Genomic DNA, 16,908 nt, shown 5'->3' with positions numbered 1-16,908 from the left:
ACTTGCAGATCTTTCGTTGTAAGCTTTTTTGCCGTTCTAGTGACGAATTTAGTAAACCGGATGTTGAGCATCGTGTTTTCAGGATTCAGTGGTGCTATGATGGCTTGCCGGCATGATTGGGCTCCTTGTTTAATCCATTCGCCTCGCAGCAAGATCCTTCTATCATTAAGAAAGGCGGGCCAAGCACACACCATATGCTCATTTGATTCTGAGTGGTACCTGCGCCCCCTGCACTTGGTGTCGTCACGTGAGCGGCGCCATGCTGACAGGTGTTTTAGAAAAGGCCATTCGCCCATCCTCAGTGCCGTAAATCATTTCTTCCACAAAGGTGCATAAGCCCTGAAAAAATAAGGGGACTCTGAGCTAGGTTTGAGCTCTGCTATTATGGTCCAGGCATGTTTTCTTTTGGACAATTGTGCCCTGTCAAAATGGAAGGACCAAAGTCGAACACCTCTTTTTATGGACAGTTTTAATGCCTGCTGGGGTGGTTTGGTACCCCAGTAATCTACAACGTCAAGCAGTTGCAAGGAGTGTTCAAGGTAACGTCGATGTTTTTGACTGGTTTGGCCAGCTGATATATCTTGCCACAGAATAACCTCCAGGCTGCCCTCAAGCGAGCGGCACAATTTGTGACACAACTTCATGAATGCACCGGCTCCGAGGCCCTGATGATTCAAGAGACCAAACTCAAGCCTGATCTGGGCTGGTGATGCAGATTTCGGCAAATGCCAGACTTGTTTAAAAATTCTAGTTATTTTATTCAACATTGTCAAATTGCTCCCCAACATTATCTCTTGACTATAGGTTAAATAGTTTATGACCTTAGCCTTCATAACTGTCAAAAGGGGAGATAGGCTAGGGCTTAAAAAAGGGAGCTAGGCTAGGGCAGAGAAGCTGTCTTGAGAGTTTCATTAACCCCTTCAGTGCTGATGACAAAGCCAGCTCATCATGGGCATTACCTGCGCTGTGCTTATGACGAGCTGGCTTTGTCATGAACAATGGGATTTCTCATAGTCCAGCACCGGGGGGGAAAACCCTTAGCACCCAAGGTGTTAATGCTGCTTCAAGAGACAGTGCTTTTGCTTTAACCACTTCTTTCTGTTTTAGGAAGGATCCCTTAGGGTCTATATAGATGCCCAAGTATTTATACAATGTCACTGTTTTGATTTTTTTTACCATTAAAAAAACACCCGCCATTCTGCTGCTTCCGTTTCCCAAAGGTGGTGGCCTTTGTTTTTTAAGGATTTAATTCCAGGGCATTACCTGTTGTATAAAAAAGCAGTTGGTCAAGTAGTCTCTGTAAAGCAACCCTCGTATAGCTGAATATAACTAGGTCATCTGCGTATAGCAGATTACTAATTCAGGATCCACCAAGTTGGGGGGAGTGGGAATTAGCATTATCCAATAGGTGAGATAAATCTGAAATAAATAGATTAAATAGGAGGGGGGCCAGCACACATCGTTGTTTACCCCACAGGAGGTCTGTATTTCTTTTTAAACATGTGACCCCTCACCTAGCTTTTTGCGGATCCAAGTATTCGAGAGAAATTGGATTACAGACTTTAACAGATCACAGGGTATTCCCCATTTTTGCAGTTTCTGCCATAACAGGCCCCTGGGCACCCGATTGAAGGCCGCTTTAAAATCGACAAAGCAGCAGTGTACTGACATTTTTGAAGATGCTGCTTTCTCCATGAGTACAGATAAGGCCAGTAAGTTACTAGTGGTGCCTGATTTAGCCACTAAACCAGTCTGGGTAAATTGCAAACACTCAGTTTTTAACACCCAGGACGACAGCTCTTCCAACAATAAGATAGCATAATATTTAGAATCTACATCTAAAAGAGCTATCATCCTGTAATTTTTGGGATCAGCTCTCCTGCCTTCTTTAAAGCTAGGGTGAATTATAGCTCATTTCCACGACTCTGATTTGTTGTGAGTGAGCCGACAATGCAAAAATAAGGGGGCCATGTGTTCATAGTAAAGCTTAGGGTCAGCTTTAAACAGGGCCTGCCGAAGCCCATTAGGACCTGGAGCCCCGTCTGACTGGGCATTGCTGATGGAACAAGGGATATTTTGTCTCAGGCCTTCCTTGGCCGTCCGGGACTTTAGAAGCAGTTTGTCTTGCTGGTTCACACTTTTAATAGTGTTGGTAACTAAAGCACAGGTGACATGTTTATTATGCATGATTAGTGTACTATTACTCGTTGTTTCCAGCGATCCCAGCATGGAATCCCGGAATGAATTGATGGCTGTTCAATTGATCCCCTCCTTTGTTATGGTCTTTAAAGAGCTCTGTTAAAAAGGGGCCCATTCAGCTTCACTTATGTTTGCACTGCATTGCCTGCTTACACCCAGTGTCCTCCTACTCACAAGTGACCAAAAAAACTTTGGGTTGGAGTTTTTACTGGCATGTACTAGTTTTAACCAGAACTGGTCAACTGCTCTTTGTTTGTCACTATTGATGGATTTCCTAAATGCTTTTTGAGCTTGCTTCTAGTTGTAAAATGCATGAACATCTCACAGGCATTTCCTAGAGTGGCGTAGAGCAGAGTTGCATTGGGTCTTTAGTTTTTTGTCTCAGTTCTGATGCGTATTTGATTAAGTTTTGGTGAATTAGTACGGAGGGCGGGAATTGGCTGAATAATTGTTGAACAAGAGAATCCCAAACATTGGTTGGAACGACTTCCGCTGTGCACCATTCTCCTAGGAGAACTCTACATTTATCCATGATTGAGGGGATTAAATGATCAGTCCATTTCAATCTTTTAAGATTATCTGTCATGTGCCAGTTGCAGGGTGGCCAACTGCCGAGTTATGGGCGATGTTGAAGGATATACTTATTATTTTAGGGGGATGATTGCTAATACCCAGTGATGCAACGTAGAAATTCTCTATCAGGGGAAGCATTTCATTATTGCTTAGCGTAAAGTCTAGAAATGAGAGGATATGACTGTTTGATAGTGTCCAAGCTGGTGGCCAGTCCGTAGGAAAACGCCAGTTCAATACAATGTAATTGATGCTGTTAAATTGTAAGACTACGTATTCACTCAATTTACTCAACCTGTTACCTGCAAGTTTGGATTGAAGCGCTAGATGCGATGGGACGGCTGGAAGTATAATAGTTATCTTCCTCTGAGGTGCTTAAAAAGAGATTTGTATTAAAGTCTCCAGAGAGTAAGCATGGTACAGCGCTATGTTCCCTTATCAAGTTGGACGTGATTTCAATCAGGCGATCACATTTGGCCTTTTTCTCACTGGAGTGAGTTGAGACATAAATGTTAAGCAGAAGCAATTGTCTAACCGGGTTTGAACTTCTGACTCTGATACCGGTAATCAAATCTTCGTCGAAATCTAGCATGTTGATATTTAAAGATAGTTCACAGGCGACATAGATCGAGAGGCCACCTTGAGGTCGGCCATACTTGTGCACTCTTGTTGCTGATGACCTAAATTCAAGATATTTGGTTGGTTGCAGTTACATACACCAGTATAACTGTCCCCCTGGGCACTGGTATTTGGCTGACAAAAAAATCCAACCCTTTCTACAAATCATTTGATTTCATTCCGTTGATTGTTAACATTCAATTTTATTTCATTGAATTTATGAGTCTTTACGTGTTCATATCAATGGTATTCAAATTTCACCCAAAGAAAGATATGTATCCAATGCATTTCGGTGGGGAGACCACCTTCATCAGGGATCCATCTGAGAATAACAAACAATAAATTCTGAGCATACAATGTCCTAACCAATGCATTATTTCCAGTCTTATTTTAAATTATAAATTTTAAATTTTATCAACACTTTATGCGGTATGATGGTTATGTTCTCAATCAACATCTCACTATATCCCATTAAAATAGTCAAAACATGACAGTTCTAACACTTTCCATTAACTTAGAGCTGTGTATTCTATGACGACTGCTTTATGCCAAACGAGCTTACACATTTATACAATTTGTTGTTAAAACCTCGTATTAGAAAAATGTGCTTCTTGCAACATGCCTAATGGGTCCTTTACGGTCGAGATGTACCTTCCTAAACGATCATACAATGTTTATATTAAACGCTGTTGTTTCTATACTACCTTCGACAGGTTTTAGTTCTTAAATACCAATGCGTTCCTGCGTTAACTCTCAGTTCTCACCTGTACTGGCCTCGCTCGCGTCTCATAGATGTTACCGTGGGCTCGCGCTGCTAGCATTTCCGGGATTTGAATAGTGATGAGATATCCTGAGCATGCGTGTCTTTACGTGTGACGTATACAAGTTACGCGCTGATCCTTTTTTTTAAAAGACTGCGCTGGCTGCTAACTTTATAGACTGATATGCTAGTTAACAAGGTGATTCAATACAATAATCACTCGGGTTTAACAAAAATATAGGTCTTACAAATCATTGATTTTCTGAGCATTCACTCTTAATGAAGTCTATTTAACCTGCTGACGCTACATGGAGAATCCATGGATATTACAGCCGATAGGGCTGTTATCAGTGTGATGTTGTGACATAAGCATAAACGTATACTATAAATGCACTATGATGTTCTGTTACATGTAGCTTAATTACAGATCATCAAAAATCAATGGGAGAGTAAGGGTATGGATATTCACTCTTACACCCCTACCATACTAGCAATAAACAACAGAAGAACCTGGCAAACAATGGGAAGAACGGAGTCATACCAACTGTAATACCAGTAACGTGGTGTACTTGATCACCTGTACCTGCGGTCTGAATTACATTGGTATGACCACAAGACGTGTCAAGCTCAGGATTTGTGAACATCGAAGTAGTATTCGATGTAAAAGGAATGCTACTAAGCTGACAAATCATTTCATTGAAAAAAATCATACGCCGAACGACATGCGTTGGACCATCGTGGAACAGATATCCGGTGATGAGAAAACTCTTTTTGAGAAGGAGCAGCGATGGATTCATCGTCTATCAAGCCATCGCACAGGCCTTAACGATGATATCGCCTGGCGATCGGTGCTAAGACGTTAATACAGCTCCAATTACAACATATTAAAGTGTCTCAGTCCGAATATGGGGTAAGACCATATCACTCTTAAGTGAAACTTATGACTTCCCTGATAGCCCATATCTTTACTAAACATGACGATCTTGCAGGGGTCTTAACCAACATGCTGACATATTCAAAAAAAAAACCCATTTTAGAATATTGTTTTTGGGCTTTTGTAGTGGGACACAACATCCATTTCACATATGAGTTGTTTCGTTAGAATAATCCCATTATTAACAAGTCTGTCATCTAATTTTTCCACTGGATAAATGTGGATGTAATTTGACATACACATAGTCAGTGTCAGCAAATGTTTTCCTGAGTTATTTAAACATGACGATCTTGCAGGGGTCTTAACCAACATGCAGACATATTAAAAAAAAAACCCTTGTAGAATTTTGGTTTTGGACTTTTGTAGTGGGACACAACATCCATTTCACAAATGAGTTGTTTCGTTAGAATAATCCCATTATTAACGAATCTGTCATCTAAGTATTCCGCTGGATAAATGTGGATGTAATTTGACATACATATAGTCAGTGTCAGCAAATGTTTTCCTGAGTGGATTACCCTTCCCTCCAGCACATTTTGTTCCTTTCGGATACATATCACTCTAAACGGATGAGAATCCCTCTTTCATGAAAATTACCCAATTCGTATACATAGATGCAGGGACTATTGCTCGTGGATTTTGATTTCCTTTTTTCCTAGTATTATGGAAATTAATAACTAAGAACAACCATGCGATTTAAAATACCCCGTGAGTACTTGTTAGACTCGCTGGTTAACCCACCTTCCGACTTGAAAACACACTGAGTCGGAACAATAACAGTACGGCTCTTTTAAATTTTAAGACGATACTATGACCTACATGATCCCATGACTTGGTCACGTGCCCACGTTAGAAACTACGTAAACAAGCAGCGCCGTCCACTCGGCGTTTCTACCGGGCCACGGTGGTGAATGACTAGGTATTCGGCGGGGAGTCGCCTGCACATTTGTGAGTACCAGCAACCATACAAGAGTCTATGATTTAATATCTTACTTCTAGTCCGAGTATTGTATTGAGACAACTGAATACAAGACCACAATACTCTGTCCCATGGCTGTTTGTTTTTAGAAATGCGGCGTGAAGATAACCCCTCACCGCGTTCACCCATGAGGATAGATAATTACTTTCCTTCCGTGAGTTTAGACAGAGACCTTCCTGTCTTCCATTTGTTTATTCTATCTTTCCCTACGGAGCCTTTTCTAAGACTCTGTTTTTACGATAATATCCTACACAGTGCACTGCTAGCTTGTTGTTGCTTATTAAAAATATTCCCACGCTGGTATTCTTGACAACGGTTGGATACTATGTTTAGCCACATGAATTTGGAGGCATAACTAAATTCACTTATCCACAACATACTAAACAGGTTGTGATGGCAGACCATGTCAATCTCGACATTGGGAACACTGATTATTTATCCCATTGATTAATTTTACTCAATTCCCCCAACTTCACCATGAAGGTGTTTTCTATTGGGTGAAGGGACTGAGCGGTATTAATTGGTATTGCACCATATTAATTGAGATCGTTTCATTTTAACTATGGAAACATTTCTCCCTACAGGTACCTGACTCCAGCAAATTTGCTGTTTTGGTCTTGAACGACTTTTAGCCGTAAGTATAATAAATATAAAAAAAGAAGAAAAAAATGTTTTTCTTCTTTTTCACACGATTATCCTCACAGCAGGGTGCACCTTAGGGCGTGTACACCACCGGAGGATCACATTATATGGTCCTGATAAAAGCTGAGCGACTTGGGCTCCCAAAAGCAGAAACATGTCGACCAAACTATATCCACTATGGACTAGGGGTCTTTAATAATTGAGACCAACCCTATGAGTCCATTCATATCTGTTTTTAACCAGTGCAGACCAGACTGTTAATAAATTAGTTGAAAGTCACGAATTTGCACTTTTTATAATTTTTTCACCTCTTTGCACTCACCTAGCTCAATTTTGCTTGATTACACCCTCAACACACACAAGAACCAGCTCCGCTGTAAAAAGGCATTGTAGCACACTGGAAAGACATTAGGTCTTTCCAGTGGGAACCCAGTGATGAAGCATGTCACCACTAGGTTGGTGAGTGAGGGTTCTTAAACGACCTTGTTTTTTCTTATCCCTCTGTTTTCCCTTCCACCTCATATATTATTTTGAGGTTGTTTGTTTTTTCTTCACTCTTCTGTTGCTTAATTACAGATAACACAAAAATTCAGTCCTTTTATTTAACCCATTGGGTTTCAAACTGTTCAAATAAAAAAATCCAATGATTTTCCCTCTTTAGTAAATTGCTCTTATAATAAAACTAATAAGAACAATTTACTAAACAGGGAAAATCATTTGATTGGGCTAAAGAATGGTGATGGATTAAACCCAGGTCTGTTGACTGGGGGTGAGTGTTTGATTGGTTCAGATGCTCCGTCAATCACCACCCCTTTTGTACCGCATGCTATACATAACGGCAGCAGGTGGCATTAATGTTGAGGCATTGGTGAGCTTTCCTTGGTCAGTGTTCCAATGTTAGGTCCCAACCGTGCTTCTCAGTGTAATCAAATGTATTCCATGGGCCAATTACAGGTACGCTAACTCTGGTCATATGTCACATTGCCCTTACACATGATTATGTGGAATATTCCATTCACTCCATCCAAAAGAGTGAGTCCTTGTGTTTGACTCTGTTACAGTGACAACACATGACATTCATTGTCAAACACAGGTGGTCACTGGTGGAAACATGGCTGAAATTGGAAGGTATGATGTTAGATACACATTCACAACAGTTGACATGTGTGTAAATGCTCTTTACCATTAATACCTGTGGCTTTGTTAACCATGTGTATGATGCATCACTGTCATATTGAAAGATGTAAAATGTACATCATTTTGAAGTAAATACTCAAAGAAGTACGATAACAAAATGAGATGGAAAATAAGTGCACTGTAAGCCGTAGAAAGTGTGCAATATGTCTAAAGTTGACTACTGTAATAGCCTTTGAATTCATGCACAGGAAATGGTCCTTAGTAGGCTGTGGTTGGTGCAGAACACAGCTGCTAGTAAACTGTTGGATACTCACAAGTTCAAGCCCATCTCTAATGTGGTGCGACAGATACATTGGCTGCCCATAAGACGCAGAACAAAATAATTTGAAGCCCTCTGTATTGCCTACAAGGCAATTTACAATTCAGGGCCGGAATACTTGAAGAAATCTTTTCTGGCTTACAGACCCATCAGATCTCTTCGCTCAGCAGATGCCAATCTTCTGGTCGTCCCTAGAACCAAGAAAACCAACAGGGGCGACAGAAGTTTCATAGTCACCACACCAAAACTGTGGAATTCTCTTCCCTCCCAGATTAAGACTAGTCCCACACTGCTATAATTCAGAAAACAAATAAAAAATTGGCTTTTCAAGGAATAGGCCTTTTTACCAGCTTTTCGCCTTACCTTTTCAGCACAAAGCACTGAGACACCTAGGGGTATTTGTGCGCTTTACAAGTTGTTTAAATAAATAATAGAAGTGAGGGGCATTTAGACTTGACCCATACAAATGGTGACTTTTGCAGTCTAGACAGGATTGGTACACAGTGTTTACTGGACTATTGAAGAATAGAGATGTAGTGTAGTTCCTATATTCCCAATAGGCTCTGCGCATTGGAATAATATATACTATAGTTTAGACGTAGGACTGAGGTCGACTAGGTCTCTGTCGCATATATTAGACTTAATTGTGAGTGCCAGCTAGCTCAGAGGTCACTAGAAACTTTCTCGAATTCACAAGAAGGGATTAGTTTCTGACAACCGCATGAACATGACAACTTTCTTTCCCAAGAATAAGAAATCAATCTCTAGAGTCGCAGAAAAAATAGATAGATATTTTACTCAGTCAATCGTGCATGCTTTGTTTCACCAGAGGTACTGAGAAATTAGAGAGACGGGCTTTTTCAATAAAAAGTATTTATTGAACAGTCTTCTTTCTCAAGCATAAGAAATGTACTGCTCAATCGTAATACTGGTTATAAAATACAAGGCATATAATACGAAGAGTATTATATAATAGTACTGTAAGAGCATGATATGGTTTCTAAGCCATAAAAATGCCTAAAACATATAAAATACATACAGTGATAAAATAATGACTAAAAGTACTCAACTGGTGTTTCTAAAATACACCTCACCCGATGTTCTAACCTAAGTCGAGTACAAGGGAAGAAGTAAGTGAGGTGTAGCTTTAAGTTAAGTATGTCTTCTCCCAAGAATCTATCTAAGAATTCTCTAAGGGTCTAATCAGCTCCGTACCTTGGTTTTAGAATGAAGGAGGTCTTGTATCTCTCTTGCAGGACTCGATTTCCCAGCAACCCGCAAGGGTAGCCTGGAAACACTGGAGCTGGATTTCTCGGCAGGAGAAAAGTCAGCGTCTCTCAGTGCGTCAGCTGGAGGGCCGGCTTCCTTCAGCACTTGCTGCAGCAGGGCCCGTCGAGCAAGTAGATAGTCGATCTGCTCCAAACCACCGTGTGTTTGTCTGGGCAAATGTACGCATATTTATACCTTGAAGGTGCTGAGTTTGACGTATGATTGGACATAATAACGTCATTAAAGACTCAGTTCTTTGAAAACTCCATGATTTCCTAGATAAATTAGTATTCAGGCAAGGGGAAGTCCCTAGCTGCTGAAGGCAGGTTTTTCTAAGAAATCGTTGTGGATTCTTGGAACTTAGTGGAAGTAGCCATGCCATATTTGGGCTGTATAGGCTCAGTCTAAACATGGGTATGATTTCTATGCCTATATAAGGACCGAGTAAATTATACCTATATATGGGCATGAATTGGGAAAATTACACTAGGGTCCTAGATTCATACATAACACCCACTCCACGATATCAAGTTCAATAAAACTAAATGTATAGGCACTGAACATATCTTAAGGCAAGTGTTTACTATCCCACCCAAAATACAAATTGCTTTTGAAAAGGTTTGTTCACATGAAATGAGTATAGACTGTATCGAAACTAAAAAAAGTCTCAACAGATATGAAGCATATTATGAGTGCATACATTCTAACATTTACGAAAATACGAAATTACATTTATGAAATGTCTCTTAAGTTACAGAAAACAGTTGAGACCATCCCATAGCATAATATTTAAACTGTTTCATTTTTAGGACAAGGCCAATTATTGTCATAAGGAGGTTTTCAAAATAAATCTTGTTCTCTAAGAATAGTTCTACTTTAAGCAGATTAACCTGTGCCAAAAGTTCCATTTTGGAAAAAGTTCAAATTGTTGCATTGTTTGTTTTGAAAAAATGAAGGCCGAATATCAGAGTTCAGGGAACACTGTTTGCATTAGTCAAAAGTTATTCTTGGTGTCAGTAGAAAACATCAGATCGTCTAGGCTGGCAAAAAAAACGTTTACCATAGTAGGCGAAAGTGGAGCCACTTCAGTTAGCACATCGAATGTGCATAGATGAGGATCATCGCTGTCAGCGTTTGATGCATTAGCAATGTCCGTAGTAGGTGGTACCTGTGTGCCTGTAGTGTCACGTATCTCACCCTCAGTTAGACTTGCCGGTGAGACCTCAATGAATGCCGTCATCAGAATTGGCAGTCGTTGGGGGCAACACGATGCATGAGTCGTTACCGGACCTAGCAAAGCGTCAACATCCGAAGGCAGGACTGATGGAAGTGTAAGACAAATGTCCAACACGCATTCCTCTCCGCAAAGCAGGCATCGTAGAACAGGTAAGATGCAATCTTGCCAGATTGGTCTGAACGAAAGGAACCAGGTGGTGTTCAGATCTCTTAAACGAGCCAAGCCAAGAAACTGTGTAATGCGTTCACAATGCCTCATGGAAAGGAGGGCTTGTTCCATGGTAGTCTGGGTATCGCTGGCGACTGGACTTGCCATATCGGAGCAGAAGGAATAAAAATAGAATTCCTGCTACGAGTCCCAAGATGAGAGGCAGGCCGCCGAACACAGAGTGCATGAAATTTGGAAAAATTACGAAGAGTGCTTCAAATGGTGCTAACAGTCCAGAAAAAATCATCTTAAATACATGTGCGATGCCACTGGTATCAGACATGTTTAAGATTTGACCAAACATTTCTGCGAAATGTACTGGACAGTTTGTTGATAATAAGGCATGTATCTCTGCAGAAGTTCTTGCAACTTGCAGATCATATGTTTCTCTAGACGAGGTCAGTGGCACAGTTTTTTGCAAAAGAATGACTTTCATTCTGCTTAAAGTATCAATTCATATAGAAGAGATATTCAGTGAAGGCCATAACGCCGTCTCCCTGTCTGTCTTGCTCTTTGGATACAATACTTGCATTCAACAAGTGACCCTGGATGACACACTAACTAGATACACTTTTCCTGGCAACATGCTGCCACAACAGCTGTGGTCATTGAGCATAACATAGCTGCCTGAAAATTAGTTCTATCACTGTGGAGGGTGTACCGTGCAGGTGGCAAGAGAGGTTATTTGCAGAACCCTCGCAGGCTCCGTGTAAATTAATACCCTGGCACAAAAGTGTACCACTTATTGAGTTCTTACCATTTTTACCACTAATGAATACCTCCTTTCCCCCATTCCAACATTTGTGTGTGTAAGGTAAAGTCCAGGTCGACTTAATGTATTCTTTACCCAGCGTTTCATACAGGCCCGCTGGTGTATGCTGTAGACAATACTGAAATTGGAAAATCGTCACTGGTATCGTGATGGTGCCATGTATTATCCATTCAATGACAGGCTTCTCAGAAACTGTCAATGGTAATCTTTCCAGTTTTTCAATGCTCAGCACAGTATTGTCTGCTCCTCTTTGTGCCAAAGAGATTTGTTTATCTGTAAGGTTAAATACAGCAAAAAATGACATTGTGTTGATTAGACGACATGGCACGTAACCTGAACGAAGATTTTGTAACGTCCAACCTACCTGCATTATAGAACGTAATTGAGACTGGCCATGTTGTAACATTAGAAAGTCTTGCTCTATTATGTCAATTGCAGAGTATACAATGCTGTCCAATGAATATATTCTGGAGGACAGAGTCGTTAACCCATTGTCCACTACAGAGAGAGCTTTCCCTAAATTAATACGATCAAATTCTCGTATTCTTTCTGCAGTTTCCATTTGCATTATTTTCAAAGCTTCGTTTTACGCGGCGTATATACCGGCGTATATGAAACGTTTTTGACGTGGTTTGCGAAGCCCCATTAAGAAATCTCGCAAATCATTGCCTTCTTTAAGTAAAGATAAGTGTTGTTTGATTTCTGGAAGTGTAGATTTCTGTAGCCACTCAAGGCATTGCTTTCCTACACTGTACGTAGTTACTATCCCTGGATGTTGTCTCTGGGATTATCTTGGATCTGGCCTATTCATTGTGAACCCTTGTGTTTTGTTCAGGAATCTATCTTGACAGTTATTTGTGTCTGTGGGCCAGATTAACCATTTTTTCCAATCAGGATTAGTTCTGTTTTGTTTAAAAATATAGGGTACGTCTACCTCCTCTTCTGTAGTATCATTACTGTCAGATGTGGGTTTAGGTATTGACGGTTTATTTAAATCTTTTATCTTAGCCAGGCCAAGACAAGAAGTTTGTTGAACAGTGTCATTTAAAAACATTATTTTTTCTGGTATAATGCAGGCTCTGAACAGGGTTTCTAAACCTTGCACCTGCCAGTCTTTTGTGCCCCAGGCAGTTTTTGTCTCAATGTTGTCTTTCCAAAAGTCAAAACCTAATGTAGACAGCTGAGCATAAAAGTTTGCAGAATACATTTGTTTTGTATTGGTCAACATTGTTTTCATTCCTGTCTTATTCATATTTTTGAAATAAAATGTTTCTGTATTTGTAACATTAAACCTTGAGAAGTACAGAAACTTTTCTTAAAATGTTTTTGAGCTACCCTTTGGTGGCGTTGGACAATGTTCCCATTGATTATAAGTAAAAACATTCCTAGGGCTTGCAGATTTATGCAAATAATGGTGACCATAATGATTAAAAAAATAAATTTTTTCATAGTCTGATGAACCTTCTAAGTATTCATGTTCTGTGAATTTAGCTGACATTTTTAAGTCTGTCATCATGTTATTAACAGTTTCAAAGTCCCAATCATCACTAAATGTGCTGGGTGATACAAAGTCACTCAAAGAAACCTTGAACTGGTGTGGAATCTTCAGCCGTTCCACCGGGCCATAGATGTCATAATCAGTTCTGTCCCATACTATACCACCAGGTATAGGAACGGCTGTGATGTTCACTGATGATAGGTCTCTTCGTTCATGATGAGATGATTTGTGAGGTTTCAGGAGCAAGATGATTTTCTTACTTGCTGTGTCCATTGTACTGTATTTTCCATCTATCATTCTTCCCAAACTTAACAGCAGAATGAGCCAGAGCAGGAGGAAAAGTACACCTAACACAATCCAAAATTCAACCCATGGTGAAACCAGATATGCTTTTTCAAGTTGATGAAAGAGTTCTTTTATTTTTTCTTTGAAAGTTTTATTTGCTGGCTTGTTTTCAGGTTCACTGGGATCCTCAGAAAATGTATCAAAGTTGATGAAATAGCCAGAGGCAGTTCTGTCAATTGTTGGAATTGCATCAGGATTGTTATTAATCTTTGGAGCTGCTTCTTCCTTTGTCATATTTGTATAGTCAGAGGCTACATCATTGTAGACAGGAGTTTCTTGATGAACTGTTATTTGGGTTTCAAGAGGCACAAGTTCCAAGGCTTTGTTGCATAGTCCTTCTTTTCTTACTGCAGGTTTATCAAAGGTGATAAGTCTTTCAGTTTGGGCCTCTTGGATTGTAGCAAGATTTGGTCTTCTGCTACTTCTTGGGAGTCGACAGAGCCTACTACTTATTATCGGCCACATGATGTGGTTTGACCAGGTCGATGGACACAACTCTGTTCTCCCTTTTACCAGCAAGGAGCGGTAGTACTACTGATCTTGTTCCGTGGATTGCTAAGACAGGTACTGCTTTTCTGTAAGAAGGCCCAAATTCCTTCTTTACCGCAATCTTTTCCCTGACTAGATACCCAATCTTTGGAATCCAGACAGGTCTTGCTGGGACAGGTCATTTTTCTTCAGTGGTTGTTGGCTTCTGTATCGTGTTACTCAGACTTCTTCTTGTTTCATTTAAGTCCTGTAAAACAGTCAAACAATCTTTGACATCAAAGGGTTTTTGTTCCTCCACTGAAGTCTGACAATCGAGGTCTTCAATTATCATTCTAGTACCAAACAGTAATTCATATGAAGTGATTCCACCCGGATAATTCCTTGGCAGATTGTTAAGACTACTTTGGACACTTATTAGATGTCTGACCCACCCATCACCCAAAACTAATACCTTAGCTGTTATGGATTGCTTTATGTCACGTTTTTTCTTTCCACTACCGCATTACCCTCAGGATGGAAGGGACTAGAATACTGCAATGCAACGCCCAAGCTAGCCATGGCCTCTTTGTAAGCTTGAGAGCTAAACGCAGGACCCTGGTCAAAATGTAGCGTGCCGATTGCGTATGTGCCGATAAAGACTCGCAAATCCTTTATAACAGTTCTGGCGTCAGCCGAGCGCTGGGGGCACATCCAAATAAATCTTGTGCAGGAATCCACTGCGACCATGATATATTTATAGTTACCATCCCTGTGTAAGGGACCACAGTGGTCCAGGTAAACACACGCTAGTGGTTCATCTGAAATCAGAAGGGGCGTCTGTGCAGGTCGCTTCACAGTTGAAACTTTCATTTTCTGGCAGATTTCACATTCTAGAACATAAGTTTCTAGTTTGTTTCCTCATGCGCGGCCACCAGTACCTTTGTTTTAATAATGATACTGTTGCAGAAATTCCTGCGTGTGCAGAAGCAAGTCCTTCATGTGCTGCTAAGAGTAGTCCTATCCTATATTCCATGTTTGGAATTGCCCTGTCCCCCACTCTAGCAGTGTGCTAGGATTCTAGCAAAAGGAACATTATTCGCATCAGTTATATATGAGAAATATCAGTTATATACTGGAAAGCCTTTCAGGAGTGTCTTACCACTGTCTTTCACTGAAGCAGTGACAGCTTGCATTATTTTGCTGTCTATTTTTGTTTTTGACCGAGTGATTGCCGCTACGGAAGCCGTTTGTACAGCTGCCTTCACGTCTTCATCAGCCAATGAATTCACTGCAATGTGAACGCCATCACACTGATGACTCAGTGTGTGAATCATGTGAGTCTTTGGTAGTTCTTTCTGTAAAAGACCTATTTGTTCCCAAAGCAATTTGTGCTTGATTGTGCCACCTTTTGCGTCTTTTAAACCATTTGGAACCCAGTTTTGCAGGTATTCGTTGTAAAACTGGATGCAGTAATATGAATCACACACTATTAGTGTGGGGAATTTGTGATCGGTATTCTCAAGCGCCATCTTCAAAGCCTGTAGTTCAGCTCACAGAATTGTACAGTCTCCAAGTGATTGAGTTTTAGTGACCATTGGTCTAAATTTACCTTCGTGCCAGCTACCTTTAACAATCGCGCACGCAGCACTATAGTCTTGTTTACCCCCAATTGCGGGCTGTGCTGACCCGTCAGTATAGATTATACATCCGTAATGTTCTAGAGGTAGAATCTCGGTCGGCAGAGGACATTCGTGTTCGTATTATAGGAATTCTTGTGTCTTCAAATAGGGGTCAAAGACGCTTTAAACGTCTGCTGCAGCAAGAGAGTTAACCCATTGTATCCATCTTGGATGATAAGCTTTAGCATTGGGAATGCTTGCTTTCGTCACAGCCTCTAAGGCAGGTACAGGTGTAACGATCATTATGCGTTTACCCTGCGCAAGAGCTCTCTCCGTTGCTCCTGCAGTTTGAACCGCTGTCAGAATTTTTTCTGTAGAAGTGAATTTTATTTCAGCTTGTGTGTACAAGTGTGATTTGTATACTATTGGTACCTGTTCACCTTCATTAAAGGTCAGGTATGTGAACCCGCATCTCCCTGGGATGATTCGGATCACAAGATTGCGCACATTGTCGCGTGTCTCTAACTGTGTTTTTGCTAACATGTCTGTTTGGACTGAATACAACATTTCTGTATGGTTTTGAGTCCAATTTGTTGGTTTGAAATCAGGTGTGATTAGTTCGTAGCGAGGTTTAACCCTTTCTGCGTAATTCAGAACATAAGTTCTTCAGAAATTCAGAAAACCTAGAATTGATTGTAAGTTGTTGGAGCAGCGCACATTTCTCTAGAAAGTTAGCTGCCAGGCTTTTGCCTTCACTTGAAAGTTCGTACCCTAAGAATAGGACATTGAGGTGGGCAATTCGTGATTTCTTAAAATTGAATTTGTAACCCTCAGAAGCGAACCCTAGTATTATGGTGTTCACTCTTTTCAAGTGCACGTCCAAATCATCGTCTGTAAGATAAATGTCATCGACATGAGATAATGCCTCATCATCATACATTTGTAGTAACTCTGGGGCATATGTAGGTAGGCGTTTGCGATTCGCAAACGCCAGAATTCGCAGAATTCCTTCGTTTGCGAATCGATTCGCCGAAATCCGGCGTTTGCGAATCACAAACAGCGATTTGGTATGTTGGTGCCAAATCGCGAAATAAGGAATCGCAAAAATTGTGATTCCTTATTTTGCTCAAGCATTTAAGTAATCGCAATTTTGCGATTCTTAAATGCTATGTAGGGGTGCATTTAAAATAGCGATTTGAGCTTAAGGAATCGCAAAATACCTCCTACTCCAAGTAGATGGTATTTTGCGATTTCTTTTGAAAATTATTATTTTTTTAAAATTCAAATTGCCATGTGGCGCACAGATATGCCCTTAGGGCATGTATGTGCGCCATA

This window comes from Lissotriton vulgaris, chromosome 1_1, assembly GCF_964263255.1.
Source record: "Lissotriton vulgaris chromosome 1_1, aLisVul1.2, whole genome shotgun sequence".
Taxonomy (NCBI): Eukaryota; Metazoa; Chordata; class Amphibia; order Caudata; family Salamandridae; genus Lissotriton; species Lissotriton vulgaris.
Note: the sequence above shows the minus strand (reverse complement) of the source record.